Source organism: Octopus sinensis, linkage group LG24 (assembly GCF_006345805.1).
Source record: "Octopus sinensis linkage group LG24, ASM634580v1, whole genome shotgun sequence".
NCBI lineage: Eukaryota > Metazoa > Mollusca > Cephalopoda > Octopoda > Octopodidae > Octopus > Octopus sinensis.
Genome location: NC_043020.1, coordinates 3,948,649 through 3,964,465, shown reverse-complemented (window position 1 = coordinate 3,964,465; position 15,817 = coordinate 3,948,649). Strand labels below are relative to the sequence as shown.

Below are 15,817 nucleotides of genomic sequence, written 5' to 3'. Positions count from 1 at the left end.
GGAATATATTCACAGACATGACAGAGTTGGAACCTACATACATTGGAAACTATGCCAACATTAGGAATAACAACAGAAAAAAGATGGTATAGGCCACACACCAAAAGGTCACAGAAAAACGAAAAGCAACCATACTCTGGGATATGCCGATACACACAGATAGAGAAATTAAGGCCAACAGACCAGATATAGTTGTCAGAGACCATGAAAAAAAGGCTTTCTAATGATGTATCAATACCGGCTGATGACAACGTGTCTCTAAAGAAATGAAAACTCTCAAAATACAAAGACCTGGAAATAGAGGTAACTAGGATGTGGAATCTGAAACAGAAACAATTCCTATCATAGTAGATGCATTAGGCATGATAAAAAATTCAGACAAATACATACCAAAAAAACACCAGGACTTACAAACACATATAACATACAGAAAATTGCACTACTAGGCCTGCACACATCCTACGCAGAACACTTTCCATACAATAACCATCAGAGCATCACAACAAATCACACCAGCACTACCCAAGGCACACGTATTGAAGTGAAAGCACGCCATAAAAAAAAACTACTGATAATAATAAATAATAATAATATAATAATAATAATAATAGATAATAATAATAATAATAATTAATAATAATAATAATAATAATAATAAATGCCCTGATGAAGTACCAGGCAGTGGCTCTCATGGCTTCTGATCTTAACTGATTGGAAGTATGATCATGTACATTGTTTTGTCTTGGTATAAAAGATGGGCTACAGCAAATATTCTGCTCAATACCACAGATTTGCTTGTCAGTGTTTTGACCTTAACCAGTTGAGCATGCCCTTAGTGGCTGACGATATGTGCATCTCTGATCACGAGCAGAAGTAGTGGGGGAGCATCATAGCCATTGTTTTGAGAGGATTCTTTGGGGTTTGAATAGTTCACCTCTGGAAACATGGGTGGTTTCTTTCAACATCCTTAAACAACCCTTATTCAGGGACCGTTTGAGCGGGATGGGCCTACTCAACCTGAAAAATTCTAACTGGGCCCCACCTGCAAGGTCATGTGCTGTTTATCTTGATATGAGATCACCATGTCGCGCACATATGGTTGTGATGCATGTGCCTGGGGTGTCCTTTATCAGACGGGTAGTCATGATGGGTATATTGGGCTTCGTTATTTTACCCCAGTGTCACTTGATGGCATGATGAACTGCTCTCTCACTCAATAATAATAATAATAAATAATAAAAATAATAATAATAATAATAATAATAATAAGGTAATAATAATCTAATAATTATAATAATAAATAATAATAATAATAATAATATAATAATAATAATAATAATAATAATAATAATAATAATAATAATCGAATACAGATCGAAATACAGAGGATGTGGAATCTAAAACAAAAACTGTTCCTGTTACTGTAGGTGCCCTAGGTATGATAAAAAAAGGAATCGCAGAACACCTAGACAAACATCCCTGGAAACCATGTCTCAAGGAAATCCAAAAGATGTGCTAACAAGTACTGCCCACATCCTTAGAAAAACCCTATCAATGTAAATGTTTGTGTTTGCATTACATGGAGATATATCTCTACTTCCCCTCCCCAAGCTTTCAGCTATATTTCAACAACTCTTAACCTTCACTTGCCCTAGGGCGCTGGGTGTGCCCCGGCAGGTGATTGCATCAAACATGCAGATTAAAAGTAAATGACAATGATAATAATAATAAATAATAATAATAATAATACTAATAATAATAATAATAATAATAATATAATAATAATATAATAAAATAAAATAATAATAATAGTAATAATAAATGCCCTGATGCAGTGCCAGGCAGTGGCTCTCATGGCTTCTGATCTTAACTGATTGGAATGTTATCATGTACATTGTTTTGTCTTGGTATAAAAGATGGGCTACAGCAATATTCTGCACAATACCACAGATTTGCTTGTCAGTTGTTTGACTTTAACCAGTTGAGCATATCCCTTAGTGGCTGACGATATGTGCATCTCTGATCACGAGCAGAAGTAGTGGGGGAGCATCATAGCCATGTGTTGAGAGGGATTCTTTGGGGTTTGAATAGTTCACCTCTGGAAACATGGGTGGTTCTTTCAACATCCTTAAACAACCCTTATTCAGGGACCTTTTGAGCAGGATGGGCTACTCAACCTGAGGAAAATTCTAACTGGGCCCCACCTGCAAGGTCATGTGCTGTTTATCTTGGTATGAGATCACCATGTCGCACACATATGGTTGTGATGCATGTGCCTGGTATACCCTTACCAGACGTGTAGTCATGATGGGTATATTCGGCTTCGTATATTTTACCCCAGTGTCACATTGATGGCATGCACTGTTCTCTCACTCAATAATAATAATAGTAATGATAATTAAAGGCCAAGAATTTTACAGAGAGTCACACTGTCATTTCTTCTACAGGTGTTACTAGTTCGGTCAATGTAGAAATGCACTTGAATGAGGAATACGAAGCTAGATATTCGGATCTTAATAATGCGAGAGACACAAAACGAAGGTTGCTGAGATTTCTGCAAAGGGTAAGATGGATTTTAGTATAATAAATAATCAGGTAACTTCACTCTAAAGACAGAGCAGTATTGTTTCTGCAGTGCTTCTGGACGTTTCTTCAGTTTTTCTTTCGCATCATGTTGCAGAATGGCTGTTACATCCATCAGTGGAACATAGTTTCACTACCTTCCAAATATTGTCCTCTAAAAACCTGTATTTCTCTATTATATAGGGGTTCCTTCGTAGATTTAAACTTTGACTTAATATTATTATTATTCTCTACATAATTAATGTTAGATATGTTACAACTATTATAGTAGGATTTCCATTGAATCCTAGTAATAAAATCTTCATTAAGTTTTAAAATATATTCCTTTCTAGATGCTATAGGAATATCCTTCAAAATAAATTAAGAGTGGCTCAACTCATGTATTCTTTCAGGAATAGAAATCTAATTAATTCAACAGGCCTCAGTAAATATATTTGGGCACGTAAATCTAAATATATTAACTATAAATTAACTTGGGAGAAAGTTTGTAAGACAAAATCATATTGTATAGGGAGTAAATCTTGTCTTTTGTGTAATAATGAATTTAAGGAAATATTAGTTAATTATAATTATGTATCGTTCAATTAACCTAAAGAGCGTAGAATTAAATGCAAACATAAAATTATTTACCTATATAATAGGTTTTACGTCTATATAAATCCCTATTGTATGTTACTTATTTATTGAAGAAATAATTCAGTAGTGTTAGTGTATAAATTAGCATGATATTATATGTTATATTACTATATCTGAATACTTTTAAACTTGGATATTTCTTAATAAATAAATGAATATATAAATTTATTAAGATGTATTAATTATAGTAAAATAAATTAATTTAAATATAATATGTATATTTTACGTAATAAATATTAGGATTGTAAAACTTATACGAAATAGTCATTTATAGATTTGTTGTTCTCTTATTCTTTGATTCTAGAAGCTTAAATATTTTTCGTTATTTTCATTAATAAATATATTTCGTCATTTTCATTAATAAATTTATTCTATCCTTTTACAAAACATCTTCACGAGTTTAATTTCTTATAAACGCTAACACATTTTCACGTTTAAGATTCAGTTATAAAATGTTCTCCGATAAGATAAGTAACGTATTTATATAACAATATTACTTAAGTTTTAAATTGAATTATGTTTGATTTTTATTGTTAAAATATTAATTTATATATTGTTTCATGATAATTGTTATCATGAAATACACATAATTGTGAGCTCAAAGGATAGGGTTGTAGGAAGAAAGTAATCTTCAAGTAGAGAGAATGATGAAAGTAATAAAGTAGTAAATATACTCAATTAGCATTTCGAGAAATATTTACAACATTCAAAACACAGAGAATATTTTACAAAAAAAAGCATCTCTTATAATGGCAAATATTGCAAACGCTTCAATAATCAACATTCATTTCAGACATGTTGAATTTTATTTTTGTGTTTTTAGGTCGATGAATCTATGGCAAACAGTGAGTTGGCGGACACATATCTTGGCAATAATGTTACACAATTAAGGTCAGTTCTATCGGTCAGTTTATATACGGTTCAATTACACAAACACACAGACACACACACACACACAGACACACACACGTAGTATTATAGACTTTCTTCTTCAGAGGTGTCAGCGATTATTCGACAAGATGTCTCAGAATATTTTGTGGCTGACACATATGTGCAGATATGGAAGGGGAATGAAACTGAATATCATGTGTGTCGATGAGTCTTTCTTTGTTATAAGGAGAAGCAAACAGATGAGAAATGCAAGCGATGGCTGGGAGTATATTAGAGCTGATGGAAAAGCGGTCAAGGAAAGTTTAATGGACACATGTTGGAAGGAATTAAGGAATTCACAAATGAGAAAACACTGTCGACAGTTGGTGCGCAACGACGCGGGTTGTTAGAGGCTGTTATAGGGAAGTGAATGGGCAATTGGCAAAAATATTGATGTTTGGCATAGTCGTGAAAATCAAGTGACCCCCAGCAAGTGATAGGGAAGTAGAAGCGTGTGTGAATGTTCTGGACATTCAGGCTGAATTTGATAGTTTGCATAAAAGGAAGAGAAAGCGCAAAATCTTCAGGCGATTTTTTAAAGAATCAAAATCTACGAGAGAAGTCTACTGCCATACGTATGGCTCTCTCGCAATAAAAATCTCTGGCCAGGGTTTGTCTGCATTCTCAACTGGATTTGCTTAGCTCTCTGAAGTGCGGCAGAGGCCCTGTTCAACGATGTAGGGTGGAGATCACGCAGCGTTGCACTGATTCATAAAGAGGTAAACCAAGAGGGATTTTATGAACAGAGTTGAGAGAAAATCTCTGCTGGTGATTTCTGTTCTTGCACAAATATAACAAGTTCTTCTGCAAATTCTCGTAAAATGCTCGTGCAGTTAGTAAAGATTATCTTTCTTGATTTCAGAAACGGTAGCCTGATTGCAGACCTGATTTTGGAATTCAAACGTGCAGATCCCCAGGTAGAGATTGTCCGCGACATCATCAATAACATTACAGGTGTAATAAGAGAAAAGACGAAAGTGAATTCCGAAAGTAAGTGCAAAGATTCGGACAGATGTATTATATTCTTTCACAGTAAATTTTAACAGGATAAAACGATAACATATTTCAAAGGCAACAACAATGAAATGAACTACTACTATAACTACTACTACTACTATTACTACTACTACTAACACAACAACTACTACAACTAAAAAAAAATACTACTACTACAACTACTACTAACACCACCACCACAAACACCACCACCGCCACCAGCACTACTACTACTACTACTACTACTACTACTACTACTACGACTATTTAACTTTCTTAGTATTATATGTTTTAGAGTCAATTTCAACACAACGATGTATCAGTGAGAGGTACCACTCTCAAACACACATGAAAGTGTGATACGCTTTAGCAATACAGATTGTGTAACATGCATTATATTTTTACAGATACTGAACAACAATCAACAACAGGCACGACTGAAGAATTAACAACAACAGCCACAACTGAAGAACCAACAACAACAGTCACAACTGAACAACCAACAACAACAACAGTCACAACTGATGAACCAACAACAACAGTCACAACTGAAGAACCAACAACAACTGTTACAACTGAAGAACCAACAACAACAGTCACAACTGAAGAACCAACAACAACAGTCACAACTGAAGAACCAACAACAACATTCACAACTGAAGAACCAACAACAACAGTCACAACTGAAGAACCAACAACAACAGTCACAACTGAAGAACCAACAACAACAGTCACAACTGAAGAACCAACGACAACAGTCACAACTGAAGAACCAACAACAACAGTCACAACTGAAGAACCAACAACAACAGTCACAACTGAAGAACCAACAACAACAATCACAACTGAAGAACCAACAACAACAGTCACAACTGAAGAACCAACAACAACAGTCACAACTGAAGAACCAACAACAACAGTCACAACTGAAGAACCAACAACAACAGTAACAACTGAAGAACAAACGACAACAGTCACAACTGAAGAACCAACAACAAAAATGACAACTGAAGTAACAACAACAACAGTCACAACTGAACAACCAACAACAACAACAGTCACAACTGAAGAACCAACAACAACAGTCACAACTGAAGAACCAACAACAACAGTCACAACTGAAGAACCAACAACAACAATCACAACTGAAGAACCAACAACAACAGTCACAACTGAAGAACCAACAACAACAGTCACAACTGAAGAACCAACAACAACAGTCACAACTGAAGAACCAACAACAACAGTAACAACTGAAGAACCAACGACAACAGTCACAACTGAAGAACCAACAACAACAGTCACAACCGATGAACGAACAACAACAGTCACAACTGAAGAACCAACAACAACAATCACAACTGAAGAACCAACAACAGTAACAAGTGAAGAACCAACAAGAGTCACAACTGAAACACCAACAACAACAATCACCATTGAAGAACCAACGACAACAGTAACAACTGAAGAACCAACAACAACAGTAACAACTGAAGAATCAACAACAGTAACAACTGAACAACCAACAACAACAGTCACAACTGAAGAACCAACAACAACAGTCACCACTGAAGAACCAACAACAACAGTAACAACTGAAGAATCAACAACAGTAACAACTGAACAACCAACAACAACAGTCACAACTGAAGAACCAACATCAACAGTCACAACTGAAGAACCAACAACAACAGTCACAAATGAAGAAACAACAACAACAGTCACGACGGAAGAACCAACAACAACAGTGACAATTGAAGAGCCAACATCAACAATCACAACTGAAGAACCAACAACAACAGTCACCACTGAAGAACCAACAACAACAGTAACAACTGAAGAACCAACAACAACAGTCACAACTGAAGAACCAACAACAACAGTCACAACTGAACAACCAACATCAACAGTCACAACTGAACAACCAACAACAACAGTCAAAACTGAAGAACCAACAACAACACTCACAACTGAAGAACCAACAACAACAGTCACAACTGAAGAACCAACAACAACAGTAACAACTGAACAACAAACAACGACAGTCACAACTGAAGAACCAACAACAACAGTCACAACTGAAGGACCAACAATAACAGTCACAACTGAACAACCAACAATAACACTCACAACTGAAGAACCAACAACAACAGTCACAACCGAAGAACCAACAACAACTGTCACAACTGAAGAACCAACAACAACAGTCACAACTGAAGAACCAACAACAACAGTCACAACTGAAGAACCAACAACAACAGTAACAAATGAAGAACCAACGACAACAGTCACAACCGAAGAGCCAACAACAACAGTCACAACTGAAGAACCAACAACAACAGTCACAACTGTAGTAACAACGACAGCAGTAACAACTGAAGAACCAACAGCAACAATCACAACCGAAGAACCAACAACAACAGTCACAACTGAAGAACCAACAACAACAGTCACAACTGAAGAACCAACAACAACAGTTACAGCTGAAGAACCAACAACAACAGTCACAACTGAAGAACCAACAACAATAGTCACAACTGAAGAACAAACGACAACTGTTACAACCGAAGAACCAACAACAACAGTAACAACTGAAGAACCAACGACAACAGTCACAACCGAAGAACCAACAACAACTATCACAACTGAAGAACCATCAACAACATTCATAACTGAAGAACCAACAACAACAGTCACAACTGAAGAACCAACGACAACAGTCACAACCAAAGAAACAACAACAACAGTAACAACTGAAGAACCAGCGACAACAGTCACAACCGAAGAACCAACAACAACAGTCACAACTGAAAAACTAACGACAGCAGTTACAGCTGAAGAACCAACAACAACAGTCACAACTGAAGAACCAACAACAATAGTCACAACTGAAGAACAAACGACAACTGTCACAACTGAAGAAACAACAACTGTCACAACTGAAGAACCAACAACAACAGTCACAACTGAAGAACCAACAACAACAGTAACAACTGAAGAACCAACAACAACAGTCATAACTGAAGAACCAACAACAATAGTCACAACTGAAGAAGCAACAACAACACTCACAACTGAAGAACCAACAACAACAGTCACAATTGAAGAAGCAACGACAACAGTCACAACCGAAGAGCCAACAACAACAGTCACAACTGAAGAACCAATGACAGCAGTTACAGCTGCAGAACAAACAACAACAGTAACAACTAAAGAATCAACGACAACTGTTACAACTGAAGAACCAACAACAACAGTCACAACTGAAGAACAAACGACAACTGTTACAACTGAAGAACCAACAACAACAGTAACAACTGAGGAACCAACAGCAACAGTCACAACCGATGAACCAACAACAACAGTCACAACTGAAGAACCAACAACAACAGTCACAACTGAAGAACCAACAACAACAGTCACAACTGAAGAACAAACGACAACTGTTACAACTGAAGAACGCACAACAACAGTAACAACTGAAAAACCAACGACAACTGTCACAACCGAAGAACCAACGACAAATGTTACAACTGAAGAACCAACAACAACAGTCACAACTGAAGAACCAACAACAACAGTCACAACTGAAGAACCAACAACAACAGTCACAAGTGAAGAACCAACAACAACAGTAACAACTAAAGAACCAACGACAACAGTCACAAGTGAAGAACCAACAACAACTGTCACAACTAAAGAACCAACAACAACAGTCACACCTCAAGAACAAACAACAGTAACAACTGAAGAACCAAAAACAACAGTCACAACCAGAGAACCAACAACAACAGTCACAACTGAAGAACCAACAGCAACTTTTACAACTGAAAAACCAACAACAACATTCATTACTGAAGAACAAACAACAACAGTCACAACTGAAGAACCAACGACAGCATTTACAGCTGAAGAACCAACAACAACAGTAACAACTGAAGAAACAACAACAACAACAGTCACAACTGAAGAACCAACGACAGCAGTCACAACTGAAGAACCAACAACAACTGTTACAACTGAAGAACCAACAACAACAGTCACAACTGAAGAACCAACAACAACTGTTACAACTGAAGAACCAACAACAACAGTCACAACTGAAGAACCAACAACAACAGTAACAACTGAAGAACCAAAAACAACAGTCACAACCGAAGAACCAACAACAACAGTCACAACTGAAGAACCAACAACAACTGTTACAACTGAGGAACCAACAACAACAGTCACAACTGAAGAACCAACAACAACGGTCACAACTGAAGAACCGACGACAACAGTCACAACTGAAGAACCAACGACAACTGTTACAACTGAAGAACCAACAACAACAGTAACAACTGAAGAACCAACAACAACAGTCACAACCGAAGAACCAACAACAACAGTCACAACTGAAGAACCAACAACAACTGTTACAACTGAAGAACCAACAACAACAGTCACAACTGAAGAACCAACAACAACAGTAACAACTGAAGAACCAACGACAGTCACAACTGAAGAACCAACAACAGGTAAGTGTTTTAGTCTCTGTAACATCTTCTCTCCAATTTCCTTTTGCATCGATCAGATTGTGACATCTCTCACATCCTGACATCGATTGGTGTGTCTTGCTTGATGTAATCTCAACGAAAGTGAAATATCGACGATCTCGTCGACGTGGAATCTCCCTGGCTGGAAATACAGAATGCAATTTTTTTCAGCGTTATTATTATCGTAAATATTGAGGTTGTGACATGCATAATGATGCTGAATGAAACCCATTTCCAAAGACACAGTCTTACAATTAGATACAGGGAAACACTGGTCTCTTCATACATAGACACTAATAGCTACATGAATACATCTAGTAGTCTCCATAATATCCAAGTAAGAATCATTACTGAATCCGCTTATTCAGTTCACTGCAATAATAGAAGTACGAAGCTTTGCCTGCCGAAGGGGACTGAACAGGTAACTCCGTGCATTTCTTCCTAAGTATTGCTCTGTCGGTGTGTTTGAGTATTTGCTTTTACCTTTGGCGATATTTTTCTGATCAACTGTTGATCTTTTGTTGATCTGCTCCATTCTGGCAGCAGTCGGTGCTTTAAATGTCTTTGGAAAGGTATTACATTTGTTGTAGTTGATCGCTTCTGCACTAACGTTAATAGAGGCGAGAACTGGAGGTAAGTTTTTATTGGACGACAGAGGAGCGTCGTGTGTAATGGTCTCGTCTCCTTTTCTGTAGTGCATCATAATCATCAGTATTGCATGGCGTGAATTTAGAGGATCCTTGCCACCGTATAATTATATACATAGACATAAATAATGATAATATACATATATAATAATATTCATAAACACTTATATTATTTGCTCCGTCTTTCGCTCCTTCTCTCTCTCTGTCTCCCTGACTTTATATATATATATGTACACACACGCGCATTTATGCATACATACATACATACATATATATATATATATATATATATATACATATATATATATATATGTGTGTGTGTTTCTGTTTGTTTGTGTTTGGGTGTGTGTGTGTATGTGTGTGTGTTTGCGTGTTATTGTGTCGATTTCATTTGCTCTTTGAGTCCAACCAACATATCAGACCGAAAATTATATTCTTTAGAAAACACCCATATGTAGATTAGAAAATACTAATATTCTCCACAACTTTTGTAATCTATCTTTCTCTCTCTTTCTCTATCTATCTATCAATCTATCTATCTATCTATCTATCTATCTATCTATCTATCTATCTATCTATCTATCTATCTATCTATCTATCTATCTATCTATCTACATATATATATATATATATATATATATATATATATATATATATATATATATATATATATATATATATATATATATATATATATATTCTGCTCAATACCACAGATTTGCTTGTCAGTTGTTTGACCTTAACCAGTTGAGCATGTCCCTTAGTGGCTGACGATATGTGCATCTCTGATCACGAGCAGAAGTAGTGTGGGAGCATCATAGCCATGTGTTGAGAGGGATTCTTTGGGGTTTGAATAGTTCACCTCTGGAAACATGGGTGGTTCTTTCAACATCCTTAAACAACCCTTATTCAGGGACCTTTTGAGCGGGATGGGCTACTCAACCTGAAGAAAATTCTAACTGGGCCCCACCTGCAAGGTCATGTGCTCTTTATCATGATATGAGATCACCATGTCGCACACATATGGTTGTGATGCATGTGCCTGATGTACCTTTATCAGACGGGTAGTTATGATGGGTATATTGGGCTTCGTATATTTTACCCCAGTGTCACTTTGATGGCATGAACTGCTCTCTCACTCAATGATAATAATAATAATAATAAAAATAATAATGATAATGATAATTAAAGGCCAATAATTTTATAGAATGTCACACTGTCATTTCTTCTACAGGTGTTACTAGTTCGGTCAATGTAGAAATGCACTTGAATGAGGAATACAAAGCTATATATTCGGATCTTAATAATGCTGAGACACAAGCGAAGGTTGCTGAGATTTCTGCAAAGGTAAGATGGATTTTAGTATAATAATAATCAGGTAACTTCACTCTAAAGACAGAGCAGTATTGTTTCTGCAGTGCTTCTGGACGTTTCTTCAGTTTTTCTTTCGCATCATGTTGCAGAATGCTGTTATCATCCATCAGTGGAACATAGTTTTCACTACCTTCCAAATATTGTCCTCTAAAACCTGTATTTCTCTATTATATAGGGGTTCTTACGTAGATTTAAACTTTGACTTAATATTATTATTATTCTCTACATAATTAATGTTAGATATGTTACAACTATTATAGTAGGATTTCCATTGAATCCTAGTAATAAAATCTTTAATAAGTTTTAAAATACTCAACTCATGTATTCCTTTAGGAATAGAAATCTAATTAATTCAACAGGCCTCAGTAAATACATTTGGGAACTTAGATCTAAATGTATTAAATATAAATTAACTTGGGAGAAAGTTTGTAAGGCAAAATCATATTGTATAGGGAGTAATTCTTGTTTATTGTGTAATAATGAATTTAAGGAAATATTATATAATTATAATTATGTATCGTTCAAGTAACCCAAAGAGCGTAGAATTAAATGCAAACATAAATTCATTTACCTATATAATAGGTTTTACGTCTATATAAAACCCTATTGTATGTTACTTATTTATTGAACATATAATTCAGTAGTGTTAGTGTATAAATTAGCATGATATTATATGTAATATTATTATATCTGAATATGTTTAAACTTGGATATTTCTTAATAAATAAATGAATATATAAATTTATTAAGATGTATTAATTATAATAATATAAATTAATTTATTTATAATATGTATATTTTACGTAATAATTTTTAGGATTGTAAAATTTATGGGAAATAGTCATTTATAGATTTGTTGTTCTCTTATACTTTGATTCTAGAAGCTTAAATATTTTTCGTTATTTTCATTAATAAATATATTTCTTCATTTTCATTAATAAATTTATTCTATCCTTTTACAAAACATCTTCACGAGTTTAATTTCTTATAAACGCTAACACATTTTCACGTTTAAGATTCAGTTATAAAATGTTCTCCGATAAGAAAAGTAACGTATTTATATAACAATATTACTTAATTTTTTAATTGAATTGTGTTTGATTTTTATTGTTAACATATTAATTTATATATTGTTTCATGATAATTGTTATCCTGAAATACACATAATTGTGAGCTCGAAGGATAGGGGTGTAGGAAGAAAGTAATCTTCAAGCAGAGAGAATGATAAAAGTAATAAAGTAGTAAATATACTCAATTAGCATTTCGAGAAATATTTCCAACATTCAAAATGCAGAGAATATTTTACAAAAGAAAGCCTCTCTTAAAATGGCAAATATTGCAAACGCTTCAATAATCAACATTCATTTCAGCCATGTTGAATTTTATTTTTGTGTTTTTAGGTCGATGAATCTATGGCAAACAGTGAGTTGGCGGACACATATCTTGGCAATAATGTTACACAATTAAGGTCAGTTCTATCGGTGAAGTCTCTTTTAAATACGGTTCAATTACACAAACACACACACACACACACACACGTAGTATTATAGATTTTCTTTTTTAGAGGTGTCAGCGATTATTCGACAATATGTCTCAGAATATTTTGTGGCTGACACATATGTGCAGATATGGAAGGGGAATGAAACTGAATATCATGTGTGTCGATGAGTCTTTCTTTGTTATAAGGAGAAGCAAACAGATGAGAAATGCAAGCGATGGCTGGGAGTATATTAGAGCTGATGGAAAAGCGGTCAAGGAAAGTTTCGTGGACACATGTTGGAAGGAATTAAGGAATTCACAAATGAGAAAACACTGTCGACAGTTGGTGCGCAACGAAGCGGGTTGTTAGAGGCTGTTATAGGGAAGTGAATGGGCAATTGGCAAAAATATTGATGTTTGGCATAGTCGTGAAAATCAAGTGACTCCCAGCAAGTGATAGGGAAGTAGAAGCGTGTGTGAATGTTCTGGACATTCAGGCTGAATTTGATAGTTTGCATAAAAGGAAGAGAAAGCGCTAAATCTTCAGGCGATATTTTAAAGAATCAAAATCTACGAAAGAATTCTACTGCCATACGTATGGCTCTCTAGCAATAACAATCTCTGGCCAGGGTTTGTCTGCATTCTCAACTGGATTTGCTTAGCTCTCTGAAGTGAGGCAGAGGCCCTGTTCAACGATGTAGGGTGGAGATCACGCAGCGTTGCACTGATTCATAAAGAGGTAAACCAAGAGGGATTTTATGAACAGAGTTGAGAGAAAATCTCTGCTTGTGATTTCTGTTCTTGCACAAATATAACAAGTTCTTCTGCAAATTCTCGTAAAATGCTCGTGCAGTTAGTAAAGATTATCTTTCTTGATTTCAGAAACGGTAGCCTGATTGCAGACCTGATTATGGAATTCAAACGTGCAGATCCCCAGGTAGAGATTGTCCGCGAAACCATCAATAACATTACAGGTGTAATAGGAGAAAAGACGAAAGTGAATTCCGAAAGTAAGTGCAAAGATTCGAACAGATGTATTATATTTTTTCACAGTAAATTTTATCAAGATAAAACCATAACTTATTTGAAAGGCAGCAAAAATGAAATGAACTACTACTATAACTGCTACTACAAATACTAATACGACAACAACTACTACAACTACGATTAATACTACTACTAAAACTACTATTACTATTACAACTATTACAACTACTACTACTACTACTACTACTACTACTACTACTACTACTACTACTACTACGACTATTTAACTTTCTTAGTATTATATGTTTTAGAGTCAATTTCAACACAACAATGTATCAGTGAGAGGTACCACTCTCAAACACACATGAAAGTGTGATACGCTTTAGCAATACAGATTGTGTAACATGCATTATATTTTTACAGATACTGAACAACAATCAACAACAGGCACGACTGAAGAATTAACAACAACAGCCACAACTGAAGAACCAACAACAACAGTCACAACTGAACAACCAACAACAACAACAGTCACAACTGATGAACCAACAACAACAGTCACAACTGAACAACCAACAACAACAGTCACAACTGAAGAACCAACAACAAAAGTCACAACTGAAGTAACAACGACAACAACAGTTACAACTGAAAAACCAACAAATTCAGTCACAACTGAAGAAACAACAACAACAACAGTCACAACTGAAGAACCAACAACATCAGTCACAACGGAACAACCAACAACAACAACAGTCACAACTGAAGAACCAGCAACAACAGTCACAACTGAACAACCAACAACAACAGTCACAACTGTAGAACCAACAACAACAGTCACAACTGAAGAAACAACGACAACGACATTCACAACTGAAAAACCAACAACATCAGTCACAACTGAAGAAACAACAACAACAACAGCCACAACTGAAGAACCAAAAACAACAGTCACAACTAAACAACAAACAACAACAACAGTCACAACTGAAGAACCAACAACAACAGCCACAACTGAAGAACCAACAACAACAGTCACAACTGAACAACCAACAACAACAGTCACAACTGTAGAACCAACAACAAAAGTCACAACTGAAGAAACAACGACAACAACAGTCACAACTGAAAAACCAACAACATCAGTCACAACGGAAGAAACAACAACAACAACAGTCACAACTGAAGAAACAACAACATCAGTCACAACTCATGAACCAACAACAGTTACAACTGAAGAACCAAGAACAACAGTCATGCCTCAAGAACAAACAACAGTCACAACTGAAGATCCAACAAAAACAACTGTTACAACTGAAGGACCAACAACAACAGTCACACCTCAAGAACAAACGACAGTCACAAATGAAGAACAAACAACAACAACTGTTACAACTGAAGGACCAACAACAACAGCCACAACTGAAGAACCATCAACAGCAGTCAGAACTGAAGAACCAACAACAACAGTAACAACTGAAGAACCAACAACAACAACTGTTACAACTGAAGAACAAACAACAACAACCACAACTGAAGAACCAACAACAACAACTGTTACAACTGATGAACCAACAACAACAGTAACAACTGAAGAATCAACAACAACAGTAACAACTGAAGCACCAACAACACAAGTAACAACTG

The 15,817-nt window shown here is 35.6% G+C and overlaps 2 long non-coding RNA genes across 2 annotated transcripts; both read left to right on the top strand.

Moving 5' to 3' along the window:
• Positions 1–2,940: 2,940 nt before the first annotated feature.
• Positions 2,941–10,351, top strand: LOC118767805. The gene is made up of 3 exons (XR_005003723.1): positions 2,941–3,066; positions 3,824–3,829; positions 10,339–10,351. It is a non-coding gene; the product is annotated as an uncharacterized LOC118767805 (long non-coding RNA).
• Positions 4,054–5,639, top strand: LOC118767806. Its single transcript, XR_005003724.1, has 3 exons — positions 4,054–4,110; positions 5,012–5,139; positions 5,553–5,639. It is a non-coding gene; the product is annotated as an uncharacterized LOC118767806 (long non-coding RNA).
• Positions 10,352–15,817: the final 5,466 nt, after the last annotated feature.